The following is a 13,471-nucleotide window of genomic DNA, read 5'->3' on the forward strand; positions in this document are numbered from 1 at the left end:
CTGATATAATGATTTTTTCCTTTTTCTTTACTTGCTTGTAGTAAACATTATTTCTTTTTACTAACTTTCCTTTTCTGCATTGTATATATTCATTTTTAATTTGATCTTTTAAGATATCTTCTAGTGTTATTGTATTCACTACTTTCAACTGATCCTCTAGGTTTTCATTTGGATCAAGCACTGGGTTCCTGCTCAGGCAATCAGCTTCAGTGTTGTATCTTCCTGGAGAATATTTAATTTGGAAATCATATTGTGATAAGTAATATGTTAAATCGCCTAGTTCTTCGTCAGTTCTAGACCTTATGTTCATGTTCTCTAATGGCTTGTGATCTGAAAAGACAATGAATTTCCTACCCATTAATAGATGTTGCCAATACTTTACACATTCTTTGACTGCCAGGCATTCCAGATATATAGCTTTCTTTCTTTTTTGGACTTCATTTAACTTTTTAGAAAAATATGCTACTGGTTTTTCTTCATTATTTCCTTGTGGCTGTTTTAGTATTGCTCCTACTCCTAGTATACTGGCATCTGTGTATATGTGAATAGGTAGGTTTGGATCAAAGATTGTCAATACCGGTTGAGAACATAATATTTGTTTCATTTCATCAAATGACTCTTGGCATGCTTCGGTCCAGTTAAAGGTTTGTCCTTTTCTTAAAAGGTTATGTAATGGTTCCAACTTTATTGCTATATTTGGCACATACTTATGATAAAAGTTTATCTTTCCCAGGAATTGCCTCACATTTTTCTGATTCTTTGGAATCGGGAAGTTTTTTATTGATATTAAATTGTCTTTCAACGGTCTAACTGAATTATTTTGTATCACATGACCCAAGTATTTGACTGTATCCGCTGCAAATGTGCATTTAGAGAATTTTAGTTTCAAACCTTCATTTTTAATTGCTTGAAAGAGTTGTTCTAGATGTCTTACATGATCCGAAAATGATTTTGAAAATAGCAAAATATCATCGATAAAACATACCGTAAACTCTTCCAGCTTGTGCTTCCGTATGATATTGCACATTATTCTCTGGAATATAGCTGGAGATGTTTTTAATCCAAATGGTAAGCAGGTCCATTGGTAGTGCCCCTCCTGTGTCACAAATGCAGTTTTGTATCTGTCAGTTACACGCAAAGGTATAGACCAAAACGCTGAATTTAGGTCTAGTGTTGAGAAAAACTTGCAGTCCCTTGTCTTTAATATTAGGTCTTCAATAAGAGGGAATGGCTGTGACTGAGGCACAACTATTTTATTTAAGTCTCGAAAATCAATGCACAATCTTGATTTTTTATCTTCTTCTCTTTTATATGCTAATGTGACCGGTGCTGCGAATGGGCTATATGATTCTTCTATTATATTTTTTTCCAATAATTTTGCAATTTGATTCTCAATTTCTTTCTTGTCTTCAATTGTGCAACGATATGGACGTTTACTACAATATTTTTCTGTTAACAGGTCTATGTGTGCTTCATAATCCGTTACCTTTCCTATGTCAAATTTGTCCTTTGCAAATACTGACTTATTTTTTGATATTAATTCATCAATCAATGCCTGTTTTTCAAAGTCTAGATGATTAATACAAATTTGAAAGTCTTTTCCACATATGTCTTCATTGAAGTTTATTAAATTATCAGATTTTATTTTTATAGAAATTATATCTGAATCTGTTTCCTTAGAAACTGTTCCACTTCTTTGTATGGGTATTTTCTGATTAATTTCTAAGTTTGCATTTTGAACTAGGTAAAACTCTTTTATACAATCTAGTCCCACTAAGAAGTCATAATCGAAATTTTCCTTGTCTATTACAAAAACATTCATTTTCTTTTCCACATCAAAAATGGCTATATCTATTGTAATTATGCCATTTGCCTTTTTAACGCCATTAATCGTTTTCAAATTAGTATTGTTGTAGTGACTGGTTTCCTTATTATTTATTTTTAACAATCTTGAATTTATCAATGAGACATTAGAGCCTGAGTCATAGATCCCAAAAACTTCAACATTCTTATTGAGTACTAATTTGACTTTGATCAATGGCGGCACTATTAGTTTTTTTGATCTTCACACTGCAATTCACATTCCAATTCTGAATTGTTAACGAGCTTTATTTGCTTTTTATCCTTTTCTGTATCTGATTTTGTTCTAAACCAACAGGAATCTTCTGAATGATAGCGTACACCCTTTTTTAATTTTTCACAAATACTACATTTTTCTTTTACTTGCTTGATATCGTCTTTTTTCTTAATATTTTTTTTCTTTGCAACCAAATGTTCTAATTTTCCAAGTTCACTAAACAAGTCTTTAGTATGTAAAATTTCTTCCTTGTTGATTCGATCAGTTATAAAATCTGGTAAGCCGGCGGCAATTATATCAATAAGTGTCCCTTCATCTATTGTTTTTCTTACTTCTAGTAAAAGTTTTTCTTTTTTAACTGCATATTCTAATAAAGATCCATATTGATATTTGAACGATAAAGCATACTTGCTAGTAGTCCAACCTTTATTTGCATAAGTCTGTATAAAGCTCGATTTCCATTGTAACCACTCGGAATGTAAGGTAAGTTTGATTATCATGGAAGAATACTAATCAGTGCACGATTTTTCAAGAAATAATCTAAAGATTTCAATTCTTTCTTCGTCTTTTAATACATTGAACCTTTCACATTCTTTTTCAAATACTTCCATCCACTGATTTGCATTTGAACTCTTTCCATCAAATTTTTCAATTACAAACTTGTCAGCTAGCTTCTTTATGCTTTGTTTTTCTTTTTTCTCCTGGTTTTCTATTAATTTCTCTAAAATTTTGGCTATAGGATCTTCTGAACACGTTTTGCTTACGACAGTCAATTGTTCTTTGGTAGTTTCCTCTAGAAATTGGTTCTGAAAAATCATATTGCCATCCTCATCAACATATGTTTTTAATATATCCTCTGTTGTTTTTATCCAAACACTTCTAGTTTGATGTCTTTTTTTTAATGTATTTTTCACTGTGATAAAAGTTTTCGAAGTTTGAATATATGTGTGCTGTGAAATAGCTTGGAATTCTTCAGGAATGAGGAAATATTTTTCATCTTCAGTCACAATTGCGATATAGTTTGACTTTCCGTCTGTTGTTGGTTTCACTTGAAAAGTAAACTTCAACTTTTCCATTTTGTTAACAATAAATGTCGTTTTATAAGACAATTTCCAATATATCTGTGGTTTTGGTGACACAGTCAATCAAACACAATTGTGTTTCTCTGTAAGAAAAGAGATTTATTGTTATTAACATGTAAACTAAAAATTACATGAAACAAAAGTATGCACCTATTTAGTACTAAACAAATATTTCATACCTGTAAGAAAAGAAACGACATTTAATGTTATTATTAACAATGTCTGTTCCAAAATCACAAATTAAAATAAACTTAAAAATGAAATTGTTTTCCACACAATCACACAACACGACATTCGAGGTTATGCCCTGCTTCCCATCGATGACAGTGACAGATCATCTGTCACAAACGGACTTTATGTGACGTACGGCAAAATAACACGCAAAAGAAAATTATATTTTTCTTTACATATATATATATATATAATATATATATATATATATATATATATATATATATATATATATATATATATATATATATATAATATATATATATATATATATATGTCTGAAGTGATTTAGTAAAAATTTCTGCTGTATTATTTTCCTGACATTAGTATTTTGTTTTAATTAGACCGTCTCTTACTTTTTCATGAATAAAATTGAGTTCATTCTTAAGAATATTTATTGCACTCTGATTGCCCATTTTCAAACATGCATCTGCATCTTTCATCACTAGTTTTTTCAAATTCCAACTTCCTTAACTGATTTTCGGCAGTGGCAATAAATTCCGCTTCAGTGCTACAACAGGTTATGTTCTGGAACACCAAATGACGGGTCCTCCACCATAAAATATGGCGTAGCCTGGTGTTCTTGTATCCCGCAAAGTAACTGTCAGTGTAAACTTCAGTTTTTGTATTTTCTTCTTTTCATACTTCTCTTCACATTCTGAACATCTTTCTTCGATGGATTTTCTAAATTTTGACCACAATAGTTATATGTCGAATATGTCGTTCGATTTCATAAATACAGTAGACTACAGCTTCACGATATGGAAATGACATCAGTTCTTTTATTTGTTTGTTTTTTTTTTCATAATCTGTGATTGATCTTGATCTAATTTTATTGAATTTGTAGTTCTCGTTAATTTAATTCCAAAAAACAATCAACATTGTCAAATTTCTTAATAATTTTTTTTTTCGTGTTTTCATAACAGGTTATCTATTCCTTCTATTTTTTCTCCAAATAATAACTCTTCACTCACTCACTCTTATATTGCTAGAAATATGGGTCCAGTATTATTTTTAAATATACATTAGTCAACATTTAAGGCATCCATGTCGTTTTCTTTTAAAAATTTGGTAAAATGTTCATTCCATTTCAATGGAGCTTGCTTCGAACCGTATAATAATTTTTTAAGCTTACAAATTTTTCCTGATATTTCGAATTTTGTTAAGACAATATGAAAAAGAAATCGAAATATTAGGTATAATATTCCGCAATATAAATAATTCCTCTAACCATGAAAACGCTTCGCGAAATTTAAATATACCAGCAAAACTCGATTATTTGAATTCTATAATTGACGAATTACCAAAGAATGAGCCTTTTTCCTGAAGTACGAAAAATTACTCACTAGCAGCGCTAGTAGTTCAGTAGGGACAAACACTGTCAAATCCCCATATAAACACACAGTAGTGTACTTGAAAAAAAATGTTTTTAACAGAGGACGATGTTCCTGGAGCAAAATTAAAATTTGCAACCGTAAAAGATAACAATGTTGTAACATTAAAACGCTGGCTTGGTTGTCGTAATTTAAAAATAAGTGGAAAAAAAAAATGAATTAATAGACAGGTTAGTATACAGACTCTAGTAAAATAGTAGCGGTAGATTCAAACTGTAATAAAAGAAATTGAAAATTATTATGATTTTCAGATTTATTTCCGAGTGAAATATGTATCAAATATTTACGGTAATGAAATTAATTAAATATAATAAATGAATATAATTTAATAAAAAATAGAGGTTATATGCTATTGTAATCAATGGTAATCAATAATGAAAAATTTATTATTCATTTAATTAATTTTAAAAATAATTTCGCACACATATGCAGATGATGACTCTCAGTGATAAACTTATCAGTTAGTTAGTATTTAATATTTTAGTAATCTTTTATTGGTATACAATAGGGTCAACGACTGTATAAATAATGGAAGAGGAGTTATTTTTGAAGGTTGAGAGAATATCTCGAGATCAAACTTTTATAAATGCCCTAACAACTAAACTATGCAAAGTCCATAATATCTTAGCTATGGAATTTTTTGAGATGAGACTACCACGAAACTTACCTCTATTTGTGATGGACATATAAGTGTAATAAAAACAACAGTTAATGTTTTTAAGATTTTTAATAATAGGATGTTATATGTGTATGTTGTTACCATAAATGTTTTATGCTTATTTTTTGTTTAAAAATATTTTAAAACTTATGACTGATGATGCTGTACTTACTGAACTAATCAGACAAAACAAAATAATTATAGTGTTATAGTTATTTTAATAAATTTTATTGAAATATTTATGTAACAAGTGGCTCCTGAAAATTTATTAACATTGCAATTACAAAAACAATTTGTGATACAATAGGCAATAAAGTTTTAGGTATAATTCTTTGCATTATTCTAAACTGTTTCATTCGCCCAATAAATCGTTCCACGTGTATTCGAGCCGAAGCAATCTCTCTTGCCCTCTTAACTTCATTTTTTGTAAACTTTTTTCTCGATTTTAAAAACGGTGGCATTAATACAGTGCATTTATATTTATTACAAAAATCTTCTATGTTAAAACCACGATCTGCTAATATTAAGTCACCTTTCTCGAGATATTCAAAAAATCCACTATTTCCAGTTATACTTGTATCAGTTATGCGCCCTTCAAAACCATCTGAAAGAAAGCAACACCCTCCAGTAGGTATGATTCCAATCAAAAACTTTACTGTGTTATTAGATTTGTAACTTGAATACGTATTTCCTTGTTGACTAAAATTTTTAGGCTTCTCCATGTTCCATTCAAAACAATCAATAATTACTCGTATATTTTTAAATTTCTTGAAGGCTTGAGGTAAGTTCTTACTGATATCTTTAGCTGATGGAAAATGATTTAGTTGTTTAAATTTACAATACATTAGTTGTATCCATGTAGTTGTTATTTTCGAAATATAGCCAATACTGATACCAAACCGGCAACTCAAATCATACAATAAAAAGCCACATCTTAATCTCACAAGAGTTAAAAAAAGTTGATTCTTTAAAGATAATGCTTTAAATTGTTTTATCGTTATACGTTTATTAGTCTCAGATTTTGAATGCCAGATTATCAGTGATGATTCTGTTGGCGGACCTAAAAAATTCCACACAATATCAAAATCTTCTGGCATTAAGCCTGTATAAAACTTAAACTTTTTACGATCATTCATACACGATTTATAATTAAGAGTAGATGTATTTAGTTTTTTCGTAACTTTTTCAATCTCTTTCTGTAATTTTTTTACAAAAATGCTTTCAACTTCCATGCATGTTTGACTTTCTGCATGAGTTACGGATTTATTGGTGTGTTCTCCGTTACTTGACGGTGACTTAATGGATTCAGGAGTTAAACTGTTATCTAATAGAACATCTAGAGTATCATTTTGCTGGATTGGATTTGAAGATTCTGTGTCAACATCTTTCTTTTTTTTTGATTTTTGAAGCGGACTGCCCAGAAAATCGTTTGTTGATGTTGAAGGACGTTTGTTTCGTGCTTTTGGTATCTATAAAAATTAAAAGTTTGTTAGTTGGAAAAATTTTGTTGAAAGTTTTTAAATTTATTTATTTTATCATAATTTCAGTTATAAAATAGTCAATCATTTATGACTTTGACGCTAGCAGACATTAATTTATTTTCTCAAGTAATCAATCAGCCCAGTAAATAGCAAAAACCTTAAAATAAAAAAAGCAACACGTAAGAAATTACTAAATCAGTATGTGTATTGCTAATAAATAGTATTTTTTACCTTATTTTTATTTATTTAGAATTGTTTCATGCCTACTACGTCTTAAATCATTCATATTTCATTAAAAAATTTTGATTTTACTCCAATCACAAACATTACTTAAAAAAAAATTTATTATTACTTACTTTACTAATTGTTGCAGAAACAGGATCTGGATTTTCTTCAGTAGGACCTTTCCCCCCAATAAAATGTTTAGAGCACACATATGAATATTTATTAATTTTTTGTACTGTTAAATCCACACTCCTCGAAGCATGTATCCATTTATTACATCTAACCACATCAACATGAGGCTTTATAAATGGTATAAAAAACACATTCTCTTCTGGATATCGATTATCCGACGTATAATTCGCAAAACTGCAATGCTTTGTTGGCATTATACAAGTTCAAAAAAATTTTTTTATATCAGATTTATATTTTTAAATAATAAAATAATATCACGTAAATACAATTGCTTTGCATGTAAATATTTTATGTTTGTCCCTACTACTAGTGCTGCCTCTGGTGACACGTTCGCTGCATTATTCTCAGGAAAAAGGCTCATTGGATATCAAATTCGCAGGTGGTACTTTTCTTAAATTTTTATTTTAAACCTGAGATGCGAATAACGGAAAAAAAATTGAAAAAGCTTTAAATGTGTTGAAAAACAATCTACAAAAAATAGTCCAAAAAGTGAATGTACAAGTCCAAAATCTTAACCAATAAGTACACAATAACGTTAGAATCTATTACTAATAATCAATAAATCATAGATTAGCGAATAATAGATTTTAAATTTTATTCAGATAATCTTACTAAAGATTTTTACAAATGCACTGTATATTCTAGTATTCTTTACCAAATAAATCTAAATTCCGACACCATCAATGCACTGAATAAACGTATAAAAGTAAATTTCTGAAGACGATAAAGTTAAGGACACATTTTCAACACGTGTCGTGTTAACACGCATTAACAAGTGTTATATAAATATCTATTACGTTATTTTAAATAGATCTATGCATATTATTGTGATATGTCGTCAGAGACCGACAACACGCTTTAACGCGTGTTTTCAATATCTACATTGGTCACATTTTCGTCAGAAGTGTTGTAGGTTATATTCACCACTTGTGCCGAGTTTGTTCTGAGCGTGACTGAAACGTGTTTCCTTAACTATATTCGTTTCCATAATATATCTATAATTATCTTTCGGTTAATTGAGATACAATTTATAGAAGAGGTACGAAAGTATGAGTTTTTGTACAATTTCCGAAATAAGGACTACCGAGACCAACGAAAACGACAATCTCAAACCAATACTTATGTTTCAGGAAATACCTTTTCCAATACATTGATTAATTTTATAAATTTATAAAATGTTAATCTACTTTTCCAAAAATAATATTATGTCTAGTTTTATAATAATCTTATACTCGATTGTATTTAAGAAAATATAATATTGTGTTTTGTTATTTTCTACCTTAAAATTATTAAAAGTCGTTCTTCGGCAGATATTGCTTCTCTAAAATTTGTATTTTGCTTCTTTAATTTACTTTCTAGTAAATAGTAAACCACGTCGAATTCCTTCTTGGTCATCCTGATATACATTTTACACCTGTCGTCGTCATTTCTAATTTCGGGCCACAGAACATGATATTCACCACATTCGTGCCTACCTTGGTTTATTGGATGAACCCAGTACTCCCTGGATTCATATTGTAGCACAAGCAATGCTGCAGTAACCGCAACCCATTCCTCTTCATCCAACCAATCCATCTCTTCTTGTAGGTGCTCCATTATATTATAAGCTCTGGAGGGTTGTAAATGTGTGTTGTGTGAATCTGAAGGTCGAGGATACTACTTAACAGGTTAAAAAATCAAAATGTCAGCTGGCACACACGTTTTATAACACACATATGTGTCCGGCCTATCTGATGTGTCGAATTCTGACGTGTCGTGTTGACATGTGTTAAAAATGTGTCCTTAGCTTAATTGTATCGACTTAATTTCTTAATACTTCTTTCTCTTGTAATGCTTTGTCCTAAGGTTGATTCCTCTCAATCACTTTCTTCATAAATATATTCTATATCGCTTTCTGTAACAATTTTCTCTATTTCTTCATTTATTGGTGAACAGTTTTGCTGATTTTCTTTCGCCGATTTTACTTGAATTTTTCTTCGTTCTGGTATTTCTTCCACGTTTTTAGTTTCTTCGTATGTGCTTTGTATTTCATCTTCCTCAATATTTTGCATTTATTCTTGGACTTGTTGAATATTATTTTCTTTCTCTTGCTTAATCTATTTTTGATGTTTCTATTCAATTTTTATATTTTATAAATATAACATCTCTTCTTATTATAATTTTCTTTTTCTTTCATCAAATAATCCATAATCATTTGGTGCATAGTAATAAGTATTCTTCACTTCTTTCGTCAAGTTTCATTCAAGTATCCAAGGCTCTTTGCATATGCTTCTCTTCCAAAAATTTGCATTCTTCTAATAGCAGGTTTTTCATTTGCCCACATTTCGATTGGTGTTTTATTAAATCGTATAGATTCTGTAGGAGTTGGTTTAATATGTAAGTTGCAACTCTGGCTGCTTTATCCCAAAATTCCTTTTTAATTTGACTGTCAAATGATAGTGATCCAACTTTATCGATAAGTACTCTATTGAAGCGATCTGCTTTGCCATTTAACTGTGGTGTATATGGTATAGTCATGTCCAACTTTAATATCCTTAAACTTTTTTTGCAGTATCTATCAATTCATTGTTTTTATATTCACCTCTATTTACACATCTGATTGTTGAAACTTTCATATTTTTGTATTTTCATTTACTTCTATATATTATCGTACAAAGTCTGAATCTTCATTTTTATATTCTAATAAATAGATTTCTGTCCAATTTGTGTAATCATCAATAAAAGAGTAAGAATATAGTTTTTATTATCCTAGGTTGGCGGATCAATTGGACAACATAAATCAGTATGGATAGTTTTTGAAGTTCTTGTTGCCCTAGTCCTTTCTGAATTAAATGGAAATATTGTACGATGAGCTCTTACACAAATATCACATGGTACCTCAAAAAAATTACAATCTGTACTTTTCAAGTCAATCTCCGATACCATCTTTAAATCAACAATTTTCTTCATATTTTTCATGTTAATATGCCCTAATTTTCGATGCCAGTTATTTACATTTTCTTGTTTAGTTTCTACCAAAAAACTCTTTTGTTTGTTTATATCTGATTCATTTAATGTTACTGAAACTAATCCTGACTCATTCTTTCTTCCTTCAATTGTCTTCTTTCATTTTATACAGGGTGTGTATAAAAAGTGTTCAAAGTTTAACTTCATAAATATCAACTTTGTTTATTTTTTAAATGGAACCATTTTGTATTTTATTGCATTCAGAGAAATATTTTGTTTTTTAAGTTCAAGTTTGAGGTTTGAAAATGATTCAATCTTGTTGTGCTATGAGCTGTATGGCTAGAAGGAAGAAATGTGCAGATTTGAAATTTTTCAAGTAAGAATGTTAACATCAGTATTAATTTTTTTTCTCCAAATAAAAATTAATATTTTGTAATCATTGCAATCAAAAATTATGATGTACCTTCATTTTATAATACCAAAAAACCCCGACCTTAGGCATAAATGGCTAGTGGCTATAAGAAGAGACAATTTTAAACCAAGTGACTATACAGGGATTTGTGAAAAACACTTTACCAAAGAAGACTTTGAAGTTAATGAACATGGGAATAGAATTTTAAAAGCAGGAGCAGTTCCTTTTGTTTTTGATTTCCCAAACATTTACAAAAAAAAAGTACAAGAAAGGAGGCCCTTGGAAAGGAAAAGATTAAGCAGTGAAGATATTGATGTGAGAAAAAAATAGATTGTACAGTTTGTTAATGTGCTTGAAGTAAAATAATTTTTGTTAATTATTAATCATATTTTTAGATACCAGTACAGATGCACCAGCTGTGGATACTGAACTAACGGTAGAACTTCATGAAGATTACCTGAAGGATTTAAATTCACAAAATACTACAATGACCGTACATTTTGACTCGATCCCTTCAAACTCTAGAGAAAAACCTTTTCTCAGAAGGTTGGCATTTATATTAATATTATTTTGTACTTGGTAATTTGTCATTTTACGTACTAATATACTATGAAATTTTATTTTTCGACTTAGATGAAAAAATGAGGAGCAAACGATTTTGGGAGGTAGCACATGATACTATTTCCAAATCTAACAAACTTAGGACATATCAAAATACAATCAGAAAACGAAGGCAGAAGATGAACAATTTCAACTCATTGCTGGAACAATAGTTACAAGAGAAGAATCTCCTGAACAGTTGCTACCGTTAAAGGTGTAGTTTTCTCTCAAATTTATAGCATAGTTTTGTGAGTTGTTTATATGATTTTGGTTATTAGAAATTTTTATTGTTGTAAAGCGCCCCTGAAATACATAGATCATCACAATTTTTCCAGATTTCCTGGCTTTAATACTACAATACTATAGACTATAAGCTCATTATCATGAAGACAAATAAATTTTATAATTGTTGTAACCCACCCTGTATAATGTATATATTAAATATAAAAATATCTTGTCTCTTCATTATATTTTAACTTCTATTGTTATTTATTGTATAATTCAGGGTTTTTACATTCCACACAAACATATACTATTTTATTACATTTTATGTACTTGTCCTAAACAAATACCAATAATATAATCCCTTATTTTTAAGCAAGAATATTAGATTTTAAGAAGACATTACCCATCCAACTTTCAAACTGTACAGATGCAATAAATATTATTATTATATTGTGTAAGTAAATCTTTTTAAATTTATGAATAAACTAGTTGGCATGAGATTTTTTTTATTCTAAAATAAATTTTCAAAAAAGTGTCATTTTTAATCACATATTTGAACAATTTTGATGATAAACATTTATATTCTACAGATTTACATGGCTTTTTGCCCACTTTAGCTCTATCCCCATCACGAACCTCTTTTTCTATTTTTATTTATATATAATTTTCTTAGTAACAGGCGGTTTATTCGCAGTAATTCTTCTAAATAATTTCTATTTATGTATTTCTATTTTTTTTTGCTCTAGAACTTTATAGAATTTTATAGAGGTATATAAATGATTAGTGTAAACGCAGTTAGTTTAGTTTTAAATAAATAACCGTAGTGGAAAGATCAAGTTGATAAAAGTAATCGCAGAAATTATTCAAGTAAGATTTATAAGTGAACTATTATAAGTTAAGTATATTGTATAGTTTGTAAATAAATTATGAACGTAAGAGACAGTGTTTTATAAATAGAAAGAGTGTAAATAAATACGAACAACGTTAAATTGGTATAAAGTGTGGGGTATTGTGAATAAATGTGACATAAACATGGCCAAGAGTCTAAGTGACCTAAAAGTAAAGGAATTGAAAGCCACACTTGAGAATCGCGAGTTGGAAAAATCCGGTAAAAAGAGTGAATTAGTAGAAAAACTCAAAGTGGCGTTGGTAAGTGAAGACTTTCATTCAGAAACATATTTATTCAAATACGAGTCTTGGACCTTGATTTCGTCGATTTCTAATATGAGGAACGGTCTTACGGCTAATATGGACGAGAAGATTTCAACTCTGAAAAATAATATTTCGGTCAATATTGATGACAAGATTTCGACTATGAAAAGCGACATTTCTGCTGAAATTTTATCATTGAAAACAGATATTGCTACTGACGTCGAAAATAAAATGTCATATCTAAAATCAATATTGAGAATGAGATAACAACGATGAAAAATCAGATGAACGAGAAAATCAAGGAGTTGGAGACAAAGATGATAGATTTAAGAACAAAAAACACTCCAATAGAAGATGATCGAACATATAGAACCACGCAATATACAAGCATCACTCAAAATAGAAAATATCGGCAGTTTTACACGAGTCAAGGTCCCAACGTTCGACGACCAATTATGTTAAAACAGTTTGGAGGCAGCCGTTATAGTGAATAATTGGCCCAATAAAGCAAAAGCAGTGAATTTGACCATTGCAATGCCTTAGATGTACTCCAGATGATACCTCTTCAAGAGACTGATGATCTCGAACAGCGTGCACTATTTCGAAAGGTTTATCGGGTGTTGGTGTTAATTCAAATTTTTTTTTTGTAGGATTTCTATCATATTTCATCATTTGACAAAACTCGCAATTATTTCTATATTTAGTTACAGTACCTCTGATGTTGGGCCAATAAAATTTGCTTTAAATTTCTAATTCTGTCTCGTTGATGCCTTTATGGTTATTTTTATGTTCATGA

The 13,471-nt window shown here is 29.6% G+C and overlaps 1 long non-coding RNA gene across 1 annotated transcript; it reads left to right on the forward strand.

The window, feature by feature from the left end:
* The first annotated feature begins 10,629 nt into the window (after nucleotides 1-10,629).
* On the forward strand, nucleotides 10,630-12,456 carry LOC130450750 (uncharacterized). The gene is made up of 2 exons (XR_008910614.1): nucleotides 10,630-11,244; nucleotides 11,332-12,456. It is a non-coding gene; the product is annotated as an uncharacterized LOC130450750 (long non-coding RNA).
* The last annotated feature ends 1,015 nt before the right edge of the window (nucleotides 12,457-13,471 follow it).

Source organism: Diorhabda sublineata, chromosome X (assembly GCF_026230105.1).
Source record: "Diorhabda sublineata isolate icDioSubl1.1 chromosome X, icDioSubl1.1, whole genome shotgun sequence".
Lineage (NCBI taxonomy): Eukaryota > Metazoa > Arthropoda > Insecta > Coleoptera > Chrysomelidae > Diorhabda > Diorhabda sublineata.